Source organism: Corvus hawaiiensis, chromosome 4, assembly GCF_020740725.1.
Source record: "Corvus hawaiiensis isolate bCorHaw1 chromosome 4, bCorHaw1.pri.cur, whole genome shotgun sequence".
NCBI classification, from domain to species: Eukaryota; Metazoa; Chordata; class Aves; order Passeriformes; family Corvidae; genus Corvus; species Corvus hawaiiensis.
Genome location: NC_063216.1, coordinates 43,924,014 through 43,939,023, shown reverse-complemented (window position 1 = coordinate 43,939,023; position 15,010 = coordinate 43,924,014). Strand labels below are relative to the sequence as shown.

General features: G+C 38.5%; 1 long non-coding RNA gene across 1 annotated transcript in view; it reads left to right on the top strand.

The window, feature by feature from the left end:
* LOC125325196 overlaps window positions 1-15,010 on the top strand; it is a 32,207-nt gene that overhangs the window by 4,534 nt on the left and 12,663 nt on the right. Inside the window, exon 2 of the long non-coding RNA XR_007203229.1 lies at window positions 11,296-11,414. This is a non-coding gene — a long non-coding RNA (uncharacterized LOC125325196). The remainder of the gene's footprint in view (window positions 1-11,295; window positions 11,415-15,010) is intronic.

Below are 15,010 nucleotides of genomic sequence, written 5' to 3'. Positions count from 1 at the left end.
GCTCTAGCTGGAAAGTTTAGATAATTGGTAGGATTCTGTTATCTCTTCATGTCCAGTGAAGTTATACATGCCTTTGCTAAGGGAGAAGGTACATGATAACCCCAGGACATCTTAGGTTGGGCCTGATTAAATCTCTGGATAAAGTCTATCTCTCTCTAGGTATTTTGTTTAAAGATTGATAGTTGTTTTAAAGTATCGGCTCTTCACCTTACTCACGCAGTTACACATAGACAACCCCCTGAAGTTCATGGATGCCCTAAAAATGGTCTTTTTCAGTGGCCAGTCAAAATCATGGATTGAAATTCCACAGGGATTAAATGCCATGGCAAAAGCTAATTTATTTTCATTCCAAGTCTCAGGCGTATTTCTTCAACCTTCCCTTACCCAGGATAAGCCCACAGAATAATGCACATAATATTTGTTCTAAAATCTCTTTCAAACAATTTCTCTCTGGGACAGAAGATGGGGAAATGAATAATATCAGGAAGATACTAGCTATGTTGCTTAATATGATTCTGGAAGAAAGACCAGTCTCACATCAGTGAATTGGTATAAACTGAACAGTATGGGTTTATGAACTTGCAGCATACTTCTAAATATTTCATGAAGTCAAATATTTTCTTATTTAAAATACTGTTTCTTGGGTGGTGGTTTGTTGGTTTGGGGGTTGGGGGGGGGTTTGTTTGGTTTTCTTTGCTTGCTTTTTTTATAAGTATAAACCAGAAGGCAGCAGCCTGTAACAAATTAATATCTCACTTCAATAATACATATAAAATATGTATAATATAATGTTTAAATAATGTTATGGTTAAATGTACTTTTAAAGAGAATAATAAAGGAATCATCAAAGAGATAAAAATCTAGCATGCATATTAAAAAAAAAATTATAGCAAAACATTATTCAAGTTTCAGTCTACAGGTTTGGAAGTATTTTTATGAATTATGAGGACTGTATGACAATTTCCTAGCAAGCCTGGATACCCAGGTACACATAGTTTTGTTGAAAGTGTTATGATTCAGAAATAAAACATAATTTCTTCTTTAGGTAAGAGAGCACAAAAATTTCAGAACATCTGCAATTTCTAAGTCTCTAAGATTTCCTGTCATCTTCCACTTGAGAGGGCTTTTCTTCTCTGGCTTCTCCTAAGGCCTATAATTTTTTAAAATTTTATAGTAAATTTTCCATGTTTCTTTTAAAGAGTTTGCCTAATTTTATTGCAACAAACTTGACTCTACCTAGTAATGCCAGGTGGTACCCTTCGAAATGATACTATCTCTAATGTATCCAAATTTCTGATGGAATGTAAGAACCATTCTGATGTCAGCATGTATCGTTGTTACTGTAAAATGTTGTTCCAAATTTGACAAAGTTGTAAGAACTAAAATTTCAGCTGTGTGTACTTGAGGGCTTCTGGAGGCAGTGACTGCTGTTTGTTTTGAGTTGGAAGCAAAATTCCCTCAAAATGTCATCTGCCCTGACTATTGTTCTAGTTGCTGGCTGGAATGCTCGTGGGATTGCATCAGATCAAGTATATGATTTATCGCAAAGGCAGGAGGGCTTTCTTGTAACTTCTATTCTTAGCAGCAGGCAGTCATAATGTGTGAGGATGGAATATAGGGAACTTCTTCTACCTATTCCTGTTTAAAAGGGAAGCTTAAAAGTAAATATTAGTAACATGAGACAGCACAGGCATTAATACTCTGATTCAGTCTGATTGCAGAAGGATAAACTGAAGTACAGCAGTCAGTGGGGGAAAACATGAGACTAGACAAAAAGTGGCCAGGGAAACAAAAGGAGATGGCAATAGAAGAATGAGGGTCTGTGGACAGTAAACATTCTAGTTTGGAAAAGAATGCCAAATACTTTGTGGGTTGAGAAAAACATGTTCCAATTTACTGATCAGCAAGTAATTTTATTCAAACAAAGAAATAAACAAAACTCCCCTCTGCAATTTATAATCTGGAGAAATAAAAATGAGAGGCCAACATTCAGTAATTGTTTCTCTTAATGCTACTTCAGGGACTCCAGTCCTACTCTTCCAGTGACATGGGCGCCCTCACCAACACCTAGGGGACACAATGATTAAAGGCAAGGAAAAGAATTGTGCTTATTAATCATGGCTTTTTAATTGATAAAAAGAGGAAAAGACAAAAACAGAGTACAAACAAAAGGAATGGCTATTTCATTTTAATTATTTTTATTTATCATTTTGTGGAAAGGCTTTAACAAAGACTTTTCTGTGTCACTCTGTGTGGTCTAACCATATGGAGAATATCTACTTCTTCCAAGTAGGAACAAGTCTTTTCTTAACATAAGTAACACAGATAGCTTATAGGTGGATCAACAATTCCAGCTAAGGATTGATCAGACCTGTATAATGTATCACAGACAACCAAACCTATAGGGTTATAGATTATCAATGGATAGAAGGGCTATAAAGATGATCACGGGGTTGGAGCACCTCTTCTGTGGGGACAGGCTGAGAGACCTGAGGCTGTTCAGCCTCAAGAGAAGGGTCCAGGGAGACTTTAGAGCAGCCTTTTAGTATCTAACAGGGGCTACAAGAGAGATGGAGAGGGACTTTTTACTAGGGCAGGCAGGGATAGGACAAAGGGGAATGGCTTCATACTAAAAGAAAATAGGTTTAGGTTAGATATTATGAAGGAATTGTTTGCTGTCTGCATAGTGAGGCACTGGAACAGGTTGCCCAGAGAAATTGTGGCAGCCCCATTCCTGGAGGTGTTCTAGGCCAGTTTGGATGAGACTCTGAGAAACCTGGTCTAGTGCAAGGTGTCCCTGCCCATGGCAGCAGGGTTGCAATGAGCTGATCTTTACAATCACTTCCAACCCAAACCATTCTATGTTATCAATCGAATTTTCTGGCAAATTTTTGTCTTTCACAGGACAATGCCCATCAATGACAATGTCATAATATTACAGAAATATTCATGAAAAGAAAATTGGTGTTCCCAAGTGGTTTATTTGCAACATTTTTGCTTCACCATTCATTTTCATTTCTCTCTATTTCCTAATTTATATAAGCCAACAGGCACACCATGAAGATCATTGTAAGCTTGAGAATGGGAACAAATGCTGTCTTTGGCTACTTGTTTTACAATCTCATTTTTTTTATAACTTCAAAAAAGAAGCACATCAGGTCAGAATCAGCCTACAGGCTGATTATCCTCATCTACCACTAATACACTCTTGTCATGTGCTAGTAATACATCATGACTCTTTCTTTTGTTTCTGAAGAGAATAATCTTTTAGTTTGTCTGTTTTAAAGCATAGAAACTTTCTGATACTCAACTCTGTCATAAGGTTTATTTTCTTGAAAATAAAGTTCTTTCAGCCTTCTAAGACAAGCCTTGCTCTTTCTAGTGCCATTCAATGGTGATCTAACTCTTCCTCAGTTGTTTTTTTACTTACACTTGCTTTTACATTTTATTAATAAGTAAACAAATTTCAAAATATAATTAGATTCCTACAAAGCGCAAAGGTTTTTATTCACTTTCCACCTGGCAGCATAAAAGGAAATAGTGCTAAAAATTGAAGAATGGTAAATTTTTGTCTCAATTCTTCAAAAAATATGTTTACCAGTTTACAGATAATGGATTTTTTTTTAACCCCTGAAACAGATCCCTAATTAACAAAGGATGAGGAATTTGTTTACTTATCCAGAATATTTCCTAGTGGAAAGTAGTTCTTCCAAAATTTAACCCATAAATACATATTTTTATGTTCTCCAATCAGCACTGGCGTAATCACAGGTAACTTTTCAATTTGAGAAGAAGACTCTGTCAGGGTCGGAAGGATTTAACATTACTATTTGTCTAATAACCATAGTTGAACCAATATTGGTATTTTTTCCTACACTTTTTTATCAGAAAATATCTGCTAAGTCACACGCAAAATGCATCATTCATCCTTCAGCAGCTGGTACCCTGACAGCAAAAATGACTTGTAATGCTCCAAGTGGCTCAGGTCAAACAGGACATGGTCCATGAAATTATTTCAACTTGTTGACTATTGGGAATCTGTACAAGTCCAAGTTATTTATAAAATGCAGTTTGAAGAGAAAAATAATCTGATACAAAAGGTTTTATTAGAAGCATTATGTTTACATTTACACGGCCAACTCAAATAGCTCACTGTTTAGAGTCTCTGCTGAATCTTTCATTCTTTTAAAGCAGCTGAGAATGGCTAAACGCAGTCTCGCTTTTCTAGCTCTGTCTTTTTTTGGATGTAGTCCTAGGTCAGACCTCTTATCTGACTTTGTAATCTGACCGGAAACTGCATTGAATTCCCAGTTAGTGTTGAAGAGCCCTCTCTTGAACATTTAGCATTAACATTAAACATTTCCCATCCATTGCTTCATCTAAAATATGGCCTCTGAGAAATTTAGCTACACATCCTAGGAGCAGGGAAAGGAACAGCAAAGCACAAGCTTGTTAATAGCATTTCTTAGCTGCTGAAGCTTTACTCTTAAAGCAGTCAGGTTTTCATATACTTCACTGTAAGGTAATTTTTCTCCATGCCTGGTCAGTGTCTTTCTGCAGTGACTTTGTCAGATTGTGGTGGTGTAACTGGGAAAATCGGTTTTGTTCCCTTTGTCCTCCAAACACTATCACATGACTATGGCTGGCCCTCATAACCTGGCTGCCACACAGTCTGACTCCTGTGTCATATTTCCAGTGATGTGTAACAGCTCATTCCCTCATTATAGCAAACTCTTCATCAGATCTCTGCAGAAAAGCTCTTGTTCCGAGAGGAATCAGGCAAGACTTGAGAGACAGTGTCTGTGTTGGTGCCAGTGTGTTTATGACAGTTGGCAGTACTCTTCTAAGAAGTCCTGTGGTGCCTGTCCAGTACGAGGCAGATTCCTTGAGTTATCCACATACTATGCTTTTCCCGGAGATAAAACAAGAAGAGCCATAACACAATGGGATAGTCTTCAGATTCCACTCTTGACATTTGAGATATTTGCACAAGTTTTCCTCAAATGTGTGCACACTTCCAGCATTTGCAGTGAGGGAAAAAAAAAGAGAGAAAAGAAAAAAAACAGCACTGTAAATGCCATGACACAGAAAATGATCAAAAATTCACGTTGCGGTGGGAATTTCATCCATTCAAGTAGCATATAAGAAGGCATTTATGTAAAGTTAACTTCTCATCCTCCAGCTTTAGGAACTACATAGCACATAATGTAAAGATTTAATTACCTTTAGTTTTCCACCAGTCTAGGCCTTATCATAATTTTTGAGTTTCTTCAAATGTTGGCAGATGAAAGTGGGATATGATAATCTAGATGTAAAAGGATTGTGCCCTTTAAAAGTAGCATAGTCACAGAAAACCTGTCTCTTAGATTGCTTTAAGAAACACTGCTGAATCTGACCCAGTACCTTTCATAATACTAATAAAATATATGTAATTTATATAATAAAATTTATGTTTACAGCCTGGAGAGATAGGATTGGATATAATGGTCATTTATCACACAGGTGAAAGGTCCCCTCTGTCAATGCTAATGGAGTGTTGAAAACTTCCAGTTTGGTGTGTGTGTACCTCAAAATTATTTGTAAACCCCCATATCAGTGTGACTCACTGCAATATTTGAGATTTTTTCCTTCATAGGGACATTTCCAGTTCTTTTTGACTCCCTTTCCTCTGTCCACAGGTCCTTGGAGTATCATCCCTCTCACCACTTATTCATAGTGCTGCAATGTAAAATGAATGAATTTTTTAGTTCCAAAAGCATTCTATTTCAAAGCTCTAACATCTTTTCTCCTTCATGGATGTGTCCACACACTATCACAGTCCTGGGCTGAACCCCAGAATAGGAGTGCAGGCTTTACCTCATGGATGAATTCAGACTAGTATCTGGGGAAGTCCATCTGGCTGCAAGTGGAAGTGGGTATGGCTGCTTGCCCTGGGATCTCCAGGATGAGAAGGCAGCCATGAACTCTTCTGGGAGCTTCCCAGGAGTCCAGAAACAGAAAATCTACCAGGAAAGTGCTGAACTAATGAACGACTTAGACTTTGTGGTTTCCTGGCTGATGCAACTCCTGACCATTGATTGACAGCTTGATGCTTGTCGCCTAGTCAACTCTGCTACTGCTGTAATTCTTCTGCTACAACAAATCTGTCCCAGGCCACATACCTACACATTCCTTGTCATGCTTAAGTCCCCTCTTCGAAGTCATTCCCACTTCGTCACCATACTGTCTCACAGCTGCTTTGCCGTTTATGTTCATTAGACCTTGCCAGAGATGAGCAGCACATGCAGTACAGATTCAAGGAACTGTGAAATTCAAATAGTAGAAAAAGAAGCTAGGTCCAAGTAGAAGGCTCAGTCTTAAAGACCCCAGGGAATGCTCACTTTCAGTCAGGATGCTCACTAGATGTCACTGTTCTCCAGAAATAAACCTGTGAGCACTTTTTTCTGGCTGAAATATACTGGGCCTTTAACCAAGTGCAGCAAGTCATATTTTCAGAAACTGAGCTCATCTAAAAAACTTCCATAGTTCAGCAAAAGGTTCTCCAAACTCCTTACTTCACTTGCACTGTCTGATTTTCCACTCACTAATCTCAGCGTAAACCAAGAACAACTTATTTTAAATTTGAGTAGTGGTCCTGGTTCCTGGCAATAGAGGAATCCTTACATTTTTCAGTCTTTTATCTAGCCATACTTTATAATATATGACTTTAGAAATGGAGTGATCTCAAAATGAACAATGCAGCCTTTTACACTGCGTGGCTGCATGTGTTCTTAACATTTTTTCACCCTGCAGATCAAGAAAATATTTTTGATTACACTTTTCTCCAAGTACTTCATTCTGGGCACTTAATTTCCCATGTCTAAATTATAAATTAGTTTTCTTAGGCTTCTTATATGATGACTATAGAGTAACTGTCCCCTACAGTGGTTCAGAAAGGAAGCACAATCCACATGCTTCTGGAAAGAGCTGATCTTTTTCTAGTGAGTACATCAGCAGCTCAGAGGAAGATGGTTTTCTTTACCTGAGCACATAAAGTTACACGATTAAAATTTGCCGGTGTGAGTGCTCCCAGACGTACTGGACTGTGTTCTATCTATATATTTTAAATTAGAAGTTATGCTACTAGCAAGAGAACAGGCAGGAAGAAGAGATAGAGGAGTTACTGGAGAGAGAGTCATCTGTGAAGAGGATAACTGAGGTAAATCAGGCTGTATTAAACTAGGCTCCTTAGAAAATATTTCAGAACATTGTATGTTTGCAAGCAGGCTACAGCATGGAGTCACTAATAAGTGCCAGATTTGGCGCTCCTTTCTTCACATTTGCTAAATCAATAAACATTGCAGAAAAGAGCCCAACCCACCAGTCACCCAAGTGTGTCCAGAACATCATTACTGCATAACAGCATGTTTCAACTTGGGGGGTCAGGCTGCTGACTTGAAGCAGTTAGCTTAGGTGCTCCAACTTGCCTCATGCAGAGCCTACTGCTCTCTAGTGACTCTTTTATTTTTTATATAGAGAAACTAGGCTGTGAATCGTCCTCAAGAGTGCAGTTCAACAGCATTTTAAGCTGATCAGTGGTGTGGTAAATCCCAGCTCCACCTCCAGCTGTACATTCCTGCTCTTTCTCCCTTGTGTCTGGTAGGTGGTGAATTGGCTCTGTCAAAAAATCAATCCAGAAGAAAAAATCAGAGTCGTTTTCTGTCTTGGATAAGCTCCCTGAAGACATGTGATGTTCGACCACAGTGTTAGTGAAGGGGTAAACTGGTAATATGCCACCGGAATGAGAGAAGGCAAGACCCAAGTCACCATGATTTGGGTTTGCCCATGCTGCTGGAGACCCTCTCCCTTAAGGAGATGCCTGGATCAGCCTGTGCCAAGCAATGGGATCTCCACTCTCACTCACAGAATCATAGAATGGTTCAGGTTGAAAGGGGCCTTAAAAATCATCTAGTTCCAGCCCCCCTGCCACGGGCAGGGACACTTTGCACCTGACTTGGTTGCTCAAAGCCCCACCAAACCTTGCCTTGCAGACTCCTCTCCTTGCAGTCATTGTCCCATATTTCAGGAGATCCCACTGACCTCCAGAAGAGTAAAGCTTCCGAGGCAGATTTTGGCTCCTGGCTCCAAAGGGATAACAAGTGCTGCCTGGAAAGGGTTTCTGTCAATGAAGAGAGGGTGGGAGGGGGTAGCAGGGACACTCGCATTCCCTTGTGAGCAAAACATTAAAGCACAGCTAAGCTATATGACAGGGCAGACTAAAAGAGCAGTGATGCATTTCTGAATTGCTACAGCTTTCTCAGGGGCATCTTGGCTCCCACTGTGGTTACAAATTGGGAAGATCACAAATGGCTTGGAGTTATCTTTTTTTTTTAGCCCCAGTGCTAACCCAAGTTCAGCTTGCACAGATCAAGGGAGCGCTCTCTACATATTTAAAATTATGCAAAGCAATTAGTCTTCATTAGCAGCTTGTCTAATTTAATTTCAAAAGATCAAACTGTTTCCCTGTTAGATGACTGAAGTAAAAAACAAAAAAATCCCAAACAAATAAGAAGGGAAAAAAACAAAAACAAAACCAACCAACCAACCAAACAAACAAAAACCCACCAAAAAAAGAGATCCCAAACCCCTGCTACTTCAAACTTGTGTGTGACTGCCAAGTGTGTATATCAACTAAACTCTGGAGTCATTACTACTTACTGCAGCTTGTCATCTGCTCTCATTTTATCCAGAAACTTCATATCACTCTTGATACCATATCAGAAAATTTCATGGACAGTCTTTTGCACTACAAAGTGCCAAGTACTGTGGGAGATTGCTTCTTTATTTTCCTAGGAGCAACTAGGAGAAAGACAGAAATTGAAGCCTTTCAACTAGCCTGTAGCATCAAGAGCCTTACATGAATTGAAATTCCTGTCATGTGGAATTTCTCAAAGAAATTCAGAGATTTCATTGAAATTCCTTAGGATGAAGCTAATACAGCCATCCTTAAATAAACCGATACTCGTCGAATTTGGATTGATGGGTGCCTTCACCCACCACCTCTAGGTTTTGTCTGCAGGGTGCTTGTTTCTAAGATCACATATTCACAGTAGCATTAATTGATAGGCTACAAGCAAACAATTCTCTACTCTTCTTATCCAAGTCTGGGAGCCTATGCTACTTAAAGATATTCAGTCTAGGACTGTGTGTCTCCTTGGTTACCCTTCATTGCTGAGAAATAAATGCTAAATTCAGAGATCTTGAAGGCCTGCATGCATTTACCAGAGACTCATAAAACTCTGTGGTCTGTGATTCAGGTATTTATCCTTGCCTGCATTTAAGAAGGCTAAACATCAAATAAATGCTGGGGGTTTTTTTCCAAGTAAGCCACTTCTGGTCTCCGGGCTCTGATACCATTTTATTTATATAAAACTGTATCTAATGAAACAGAAAGCACTCAATAAATAGGCATAAGGAGGAGTGGAAGGCAATATAGTTTCTGACTGTGGTTCACATTCGAAGGAAATGGATGGTCTTGCTTTATTATCCTACTCTTATTTGTTCTTAGAGAGCTTGAAACTTTCTCATATTCAAGGGGCTGGAGAGTGCAGGAAATTGATAGAAATGTAAATCTGGGTCAGTATTTACCAGAGCTCATAGAACTGGAGCAGAAGAATCAGAAGAAAAGGAAGTAAGACAGAAAGCAAGGTGGTCTTGGAATGCCAGTCAGGATGTAACGGTCATGATCTAAATCCCTTTGGTTTTCATCCCCACCAGGGATTTGATCCAAATTCTGCCATTTCTCCAGGCAGTGCTCTGAGCAAGGATTTCTTTCCTCTCTTTTGCTGAAATAAGTTCTTTCTGTAAAACTACTGCATTTTTCATGAATGCACCTCTCCAGGCCCCCATTTCCAAATGGAATGTTTGATGGGGTTTTTTAAATTCTTTTCAGTGCAACATAATAAATATATAAATGGTGTGAGTATTGCAATTATGTTCCTTACCACAGTTTTCTGTCTGTTCTTAAACTGCCTTTAGTCAGCCCTTTGTACACCTTGCTGTTTCAAAACCTTTTTTTTAAGAAAAGCTGAGGAGTTAGTTGCTGTGTGAATAAGCAGCTGTTTAGCAGCCAAAGAGTTCTTGCTTGTTTTCAACTCATCATCTAAGGTGCAGTTCAGAAAGTCGAGAGGTTGTTACTGGCAGAACCTTGACTAAAATATGGCTTCAGACATCTCATAAAAAACGTTTTAGGAAAAAACCCAAGAGCACTGAATCTGTGAGAACTGTAGATACAGGGCCTTTAAGGTTTCATGGTCTTCTTGTGTTCAGATGATGTCATGCATAAGGGGTGTTTTTTCCTACAGTAGTTCTTGGGAAACAGTCTAGCCATGGAGCTTGACCCATGAAGCACAAAGAAGAAAGAAATTACCAACTCTTCTAGAGGAGGTCATATTGGCATGGGGGGTGGGAAAATAATTTTTTGGCCAACCAGCTAAGCCAAATGACAGATAAGGAGTTTGGTCACCCTAAGTTTACTCTGCTGTGAATGCATGAAAACAGGTTCTGCTAAATGACCCTTCTGGCCGTAGCTGTACTACATTAACTGTCAAAGGAGCTTCTTATTCTCCTGCTCTGACTATAGAGAGAGCTTAAATGACCATGTTCCTCACTTGGATGAGAATCTACAACACATTAGCTGCCCCTCAGTACTTGTAAAACAAGTTCAAAGGGGGTATTTTCTTCTCTGTAAGTATTGAAGCAAAGTGAGATTTAATAACTCATCCAGGGTCACCCAAGGAGTCTGTGACTGAGCCAGAAATTTAGGCAATACAACGCCTATTTCAGCACTTCAAATATAAAGCAATCTTACCTTTCCCTGTAAAGCTTTCATGATTTGGTCTGTTTTATTTTTATGTCACTTAAGTGGAAGATTTCAAAAGTAGACTCATTTATTAGAACTTATTTGAAAAGAGTAAGTTTGACAGAATAAATTAGTTTCTGAATATCATTTTGGTGTTTCTTACGCATTTACCATCTTAAAATTGTGGTACTACTTTACAATAGAAGAAAGATTTCCTTTTTTCCCAGTAAATCAATGCAGATGATTGCTGAGTATGTTCCATTGGCATTTCCATTTTATTATGAAAATATTCACCCTTTGGTCTTGTGGGAGGAGAAGGTTATGACTGAAAGATGATTTGCTTGGCAAACCAGCAGACTCTCCATACTTCAATTTTTCCTTCTTCAATCCCAGATGCTTTTGAGACTTTACAGTGCTGTTTTACTAATATGAAAAGGCATATTCTTTCCCTACAGGCTCCATGTGCTCCTCATCCATTGCTCTAAGTACCCCTGTTCTTGACTCCAGACTGAAGGCTTCCTTTGACAGTGATTGATGGCCACCCTCTCACAGGAAGAATGACTAACTCCAACCTGTGAGTATTGGAGGCGCTACAGAATATATCTGCTGTACTATTTATTTTGGGAGGCAGAAGTGTGCCCACATTTTTATTCTTGGAATAAACATTCTGACATTTTCTGGCAGGTGTGAATGCTGTAACGTACCAGCAGGCAGAAAAAACCCTAAAATGACAGCTTCTAACCTCTCTGATGGAAACACACTGACTATTACTAATGTGAAAATTGTAAACCCTCCCCAGATTTCATATGAATTGTATCACTTGGGAAGCCAAATTTTGATCTTAAGGGTCCCCTGGCAGCCCAAAAGAGATGAATATTTTTTCAATGGTGCCTACTTGCTCTTCAAAACCAAATCCAAACCATAAGACAACTGTATAATGAATTATGTAAATTTCAAACCTCAACCTGATTGTGGCCAACTCATTTTGCCAATAGTCTGAAAAGATTATCCCTAATGTTTAAGTGACAGCATGCAGAACCCTTCTCAAACCTCTTTCAGCTGTTGTCTCATCAAATGTGCATTGCTGTAGGTGGCTGATGTGAAGGGATAATTTCACTTTCTATTTGGTCTAAGATCAGCAAAAATTAGTCTTAATTTTACCTTGCTTTATTCCAACACTTGCCTAGAAATTTACATAAGAACTTTTAGAAGAAATATTTAAGAAAACCTGTTACAATAATAGTTCCTTCCACATTATTTAATAAGAGATGTCTTGACTGTGCTGTCTTAGAAGCTAGGAGTATATATACATAAAACATTAAAAATCAGAGGTGGGACATATCCTTTTTACCCTGAATCCCACGTATGCATAATTCTAGACTATAAATAGTAAGTATTTTGATTGTCATTGGTCTATTGAGAGATAATCTCAAATTTTGAATTAAATGAAGTATTGGTATAACACGAACCTTCTGGTGTCAACCAGGACAACATAGAAGAAATAGGAAAATACAGGACTCAAAATGGGAAAATTATAATAAATTACAGTATATAGGGCAGAATTAAAAGAATTCTGGATATATTGCAAGAAAGTCATAGATAAATTAAAATTTTCCCCTGATTATATGCACTGTATTAACGGCTATATCTACTACTCTACTAATCAAAGAACATTTTAGTTGTGAAAAATTGCAGCTTAAAAATTAATCTATCCCATCTGACTCGAGCAATATAAGTCAATACTTACCCATTTTGGACAAGTACACACAGAACAATTTGTCCAAGAAAATGTCCATTAAATCATTTCAGTGTTTTAACACTGCCACAAGAGCAGAGTATCCTGAGAAGCCAAGGTTGAGGTGTCTAACTGAAGGCATAATCGAGTCTGTCACTAACCTATTTCAGTGCCTCAGAAGTCGCTTCACTGCTCTGTGCCTCAGTTCCCCATTTCTGTAACCATCATGCCGTATCACTGTGAGACTCTTCAAGACCTGAGTTATAGTTTTTATCACAACAAATATTTGAGGTTTAGTTTGGGGACTGGTGAAGTCCTGTTTATATAGCATCGCTGGAACAATACCATTTCCAGAACGTGTTGCTATTCATATGTGACTGAATAATAAATAATCAAATGTGAGTAACTATAGCTAAGAACAAATGGGCTCATCTCTGCACAGATGCCTTGTTCATAAGCAAATTGTTCATATGCACAGATGTCTGAGAGCACAACTGAGATGAAAAATATTTAGCATTTGAATGAATGTGGGACTGCCAAACCACAGTGTCAGACCACCAACATTCATGGCATTGGTATAAAATCCGAATATTAAGAAATACTACATTTTTTGTTTCTTTTTACTGGTCTTCTGGTTTTTGAGCCTGACAGGATCATTTTTTTCCATCTTTCCTCAACAACTAAAACTATTCATAAATGGAATTTCTATCCTCAACACAAAAAACCATTAAATTATTAAAAAGTGTTTGGAATATAATACCTAAAAAAAAAAGAAAAGTAGGTATGAAACACCGGCATATTTCATTCTGATAACATTGAAATACTTAAATAATTTGAAATCCAGATGAACTTTTTCAGTTTTATTAGCATGGAAAAGTGGAAATTATTTTCTCAGAGAAATAATCATTAATCCTTGATGATGATGATGATGTATTTTCCAGCAGCAAACCATACTGGTAAATATTTTCCTATCTATCTGCATGAGATTTTGAGGTTGATTTTTAAAAGTAAAACTGACATTTTCACTTTCATGATAACAGTCTGTGTTAATTTTTCATACCGATGAGATCCGTAGCATTGCTGAACCTTCATATGCTTCATTACTGCACTTCAACATTGCTCTGAGAGAACAGCTGCCATGAGGTCAGGCGTAGATATGCAATGGAGAAGAGCAATACATTGTCCTCTTTCCTTTCCTATCCCCATCATTTACACTAGTGACGTGGCACTGTCTCCCAAATCATAGGATATGTCTACAGGCTGTGCAGCACCTATCATTTAGGTCTGCGCTGGTTCTCGTTGAGAGAACTATGCAGCCAGATTTAGGAGATCACAACACAATTTTCTGTCAGGTCACTGGCTCGACTGCATGATACTAGGCAATTTTCTGCACTGCCTCTACAACACTCAGCCACCTTAAAGAGTCATCCTTTAGTTCTCGCCAATGCTGGGATGACTTCTTTCAGAACAGCAGCAAGTGTATGAAACTGTCTTCTCATCAACACTGTCAATCAATGCTGCCTATGGAGCCAATGGAGAGAAACACCTACATCTAATTAGAAGGACTGAATTTCAGGAGTTATAGGGACCTAGATTGTTTTGCCTTGCTGTGTTACCTCTCTCATCTCCCACTCCCCACTTGCATAGGGGTCCAAATGTGATGCCCTGGAGAGTAGAAAGTTTGAGTTACTCTTTGCTCTCTTTAATGCAAAACCCATGTTCCTGTAAGGTAAGGTGTGTGTGGTAAGGTAGGAGTGTGGGCCATCTGCATACATCCTGCTGAGCCTTCATTCTCACAAAAAAAAAAGTGCAAATAATACTCCTATCCTTTCTTAAGAGTGAATATGCATGAGTACACTTGCTTTGTCTATATTCTGCATGTGCTGGAATTGTACCCTGTTCTTAGAGATTATTGTCAAAGGAAGACACTGTCTGAAAAACAGAAAGATGTGTGGCTAACACTGAAGGCAGAGCTCAAGCAGTTTTCCCCAGGAACAAGTTATGCCTCTAGCAGTTCTTACTGAATACTGTAAAGCAAACATTTATACTGGCTTTTCTTTTGCATCTGCATGGGCTGTGTATTCTCCATGTGCACTACAGCCAGCTAATCTGAATGGAACAAAAACATTTGTTTTTCCTCACATTTCTCTGTATACCAAGTCCTTCCAAATAAATACTCAGCTGAAACATCTTGAGCTATTAGGGAAAACAAATAAATCAATTTAATGAATTAATTTGAATGCCGGAAAGATCTATCATTTCTGCGTTCTAAGAATATCCCACAAACAATTCAATGTTCATGAAACAGAGGCAAGACTGATAAAATGATGAGTCTCTCTGGCGCCAGCAATAGGCCTGGCTAAAAGCCAGCAACAGACTTAGCATTTAAAGCCCTACAGAAAGCATAAGTGACCCCAGAATGGATAAACTGAGGA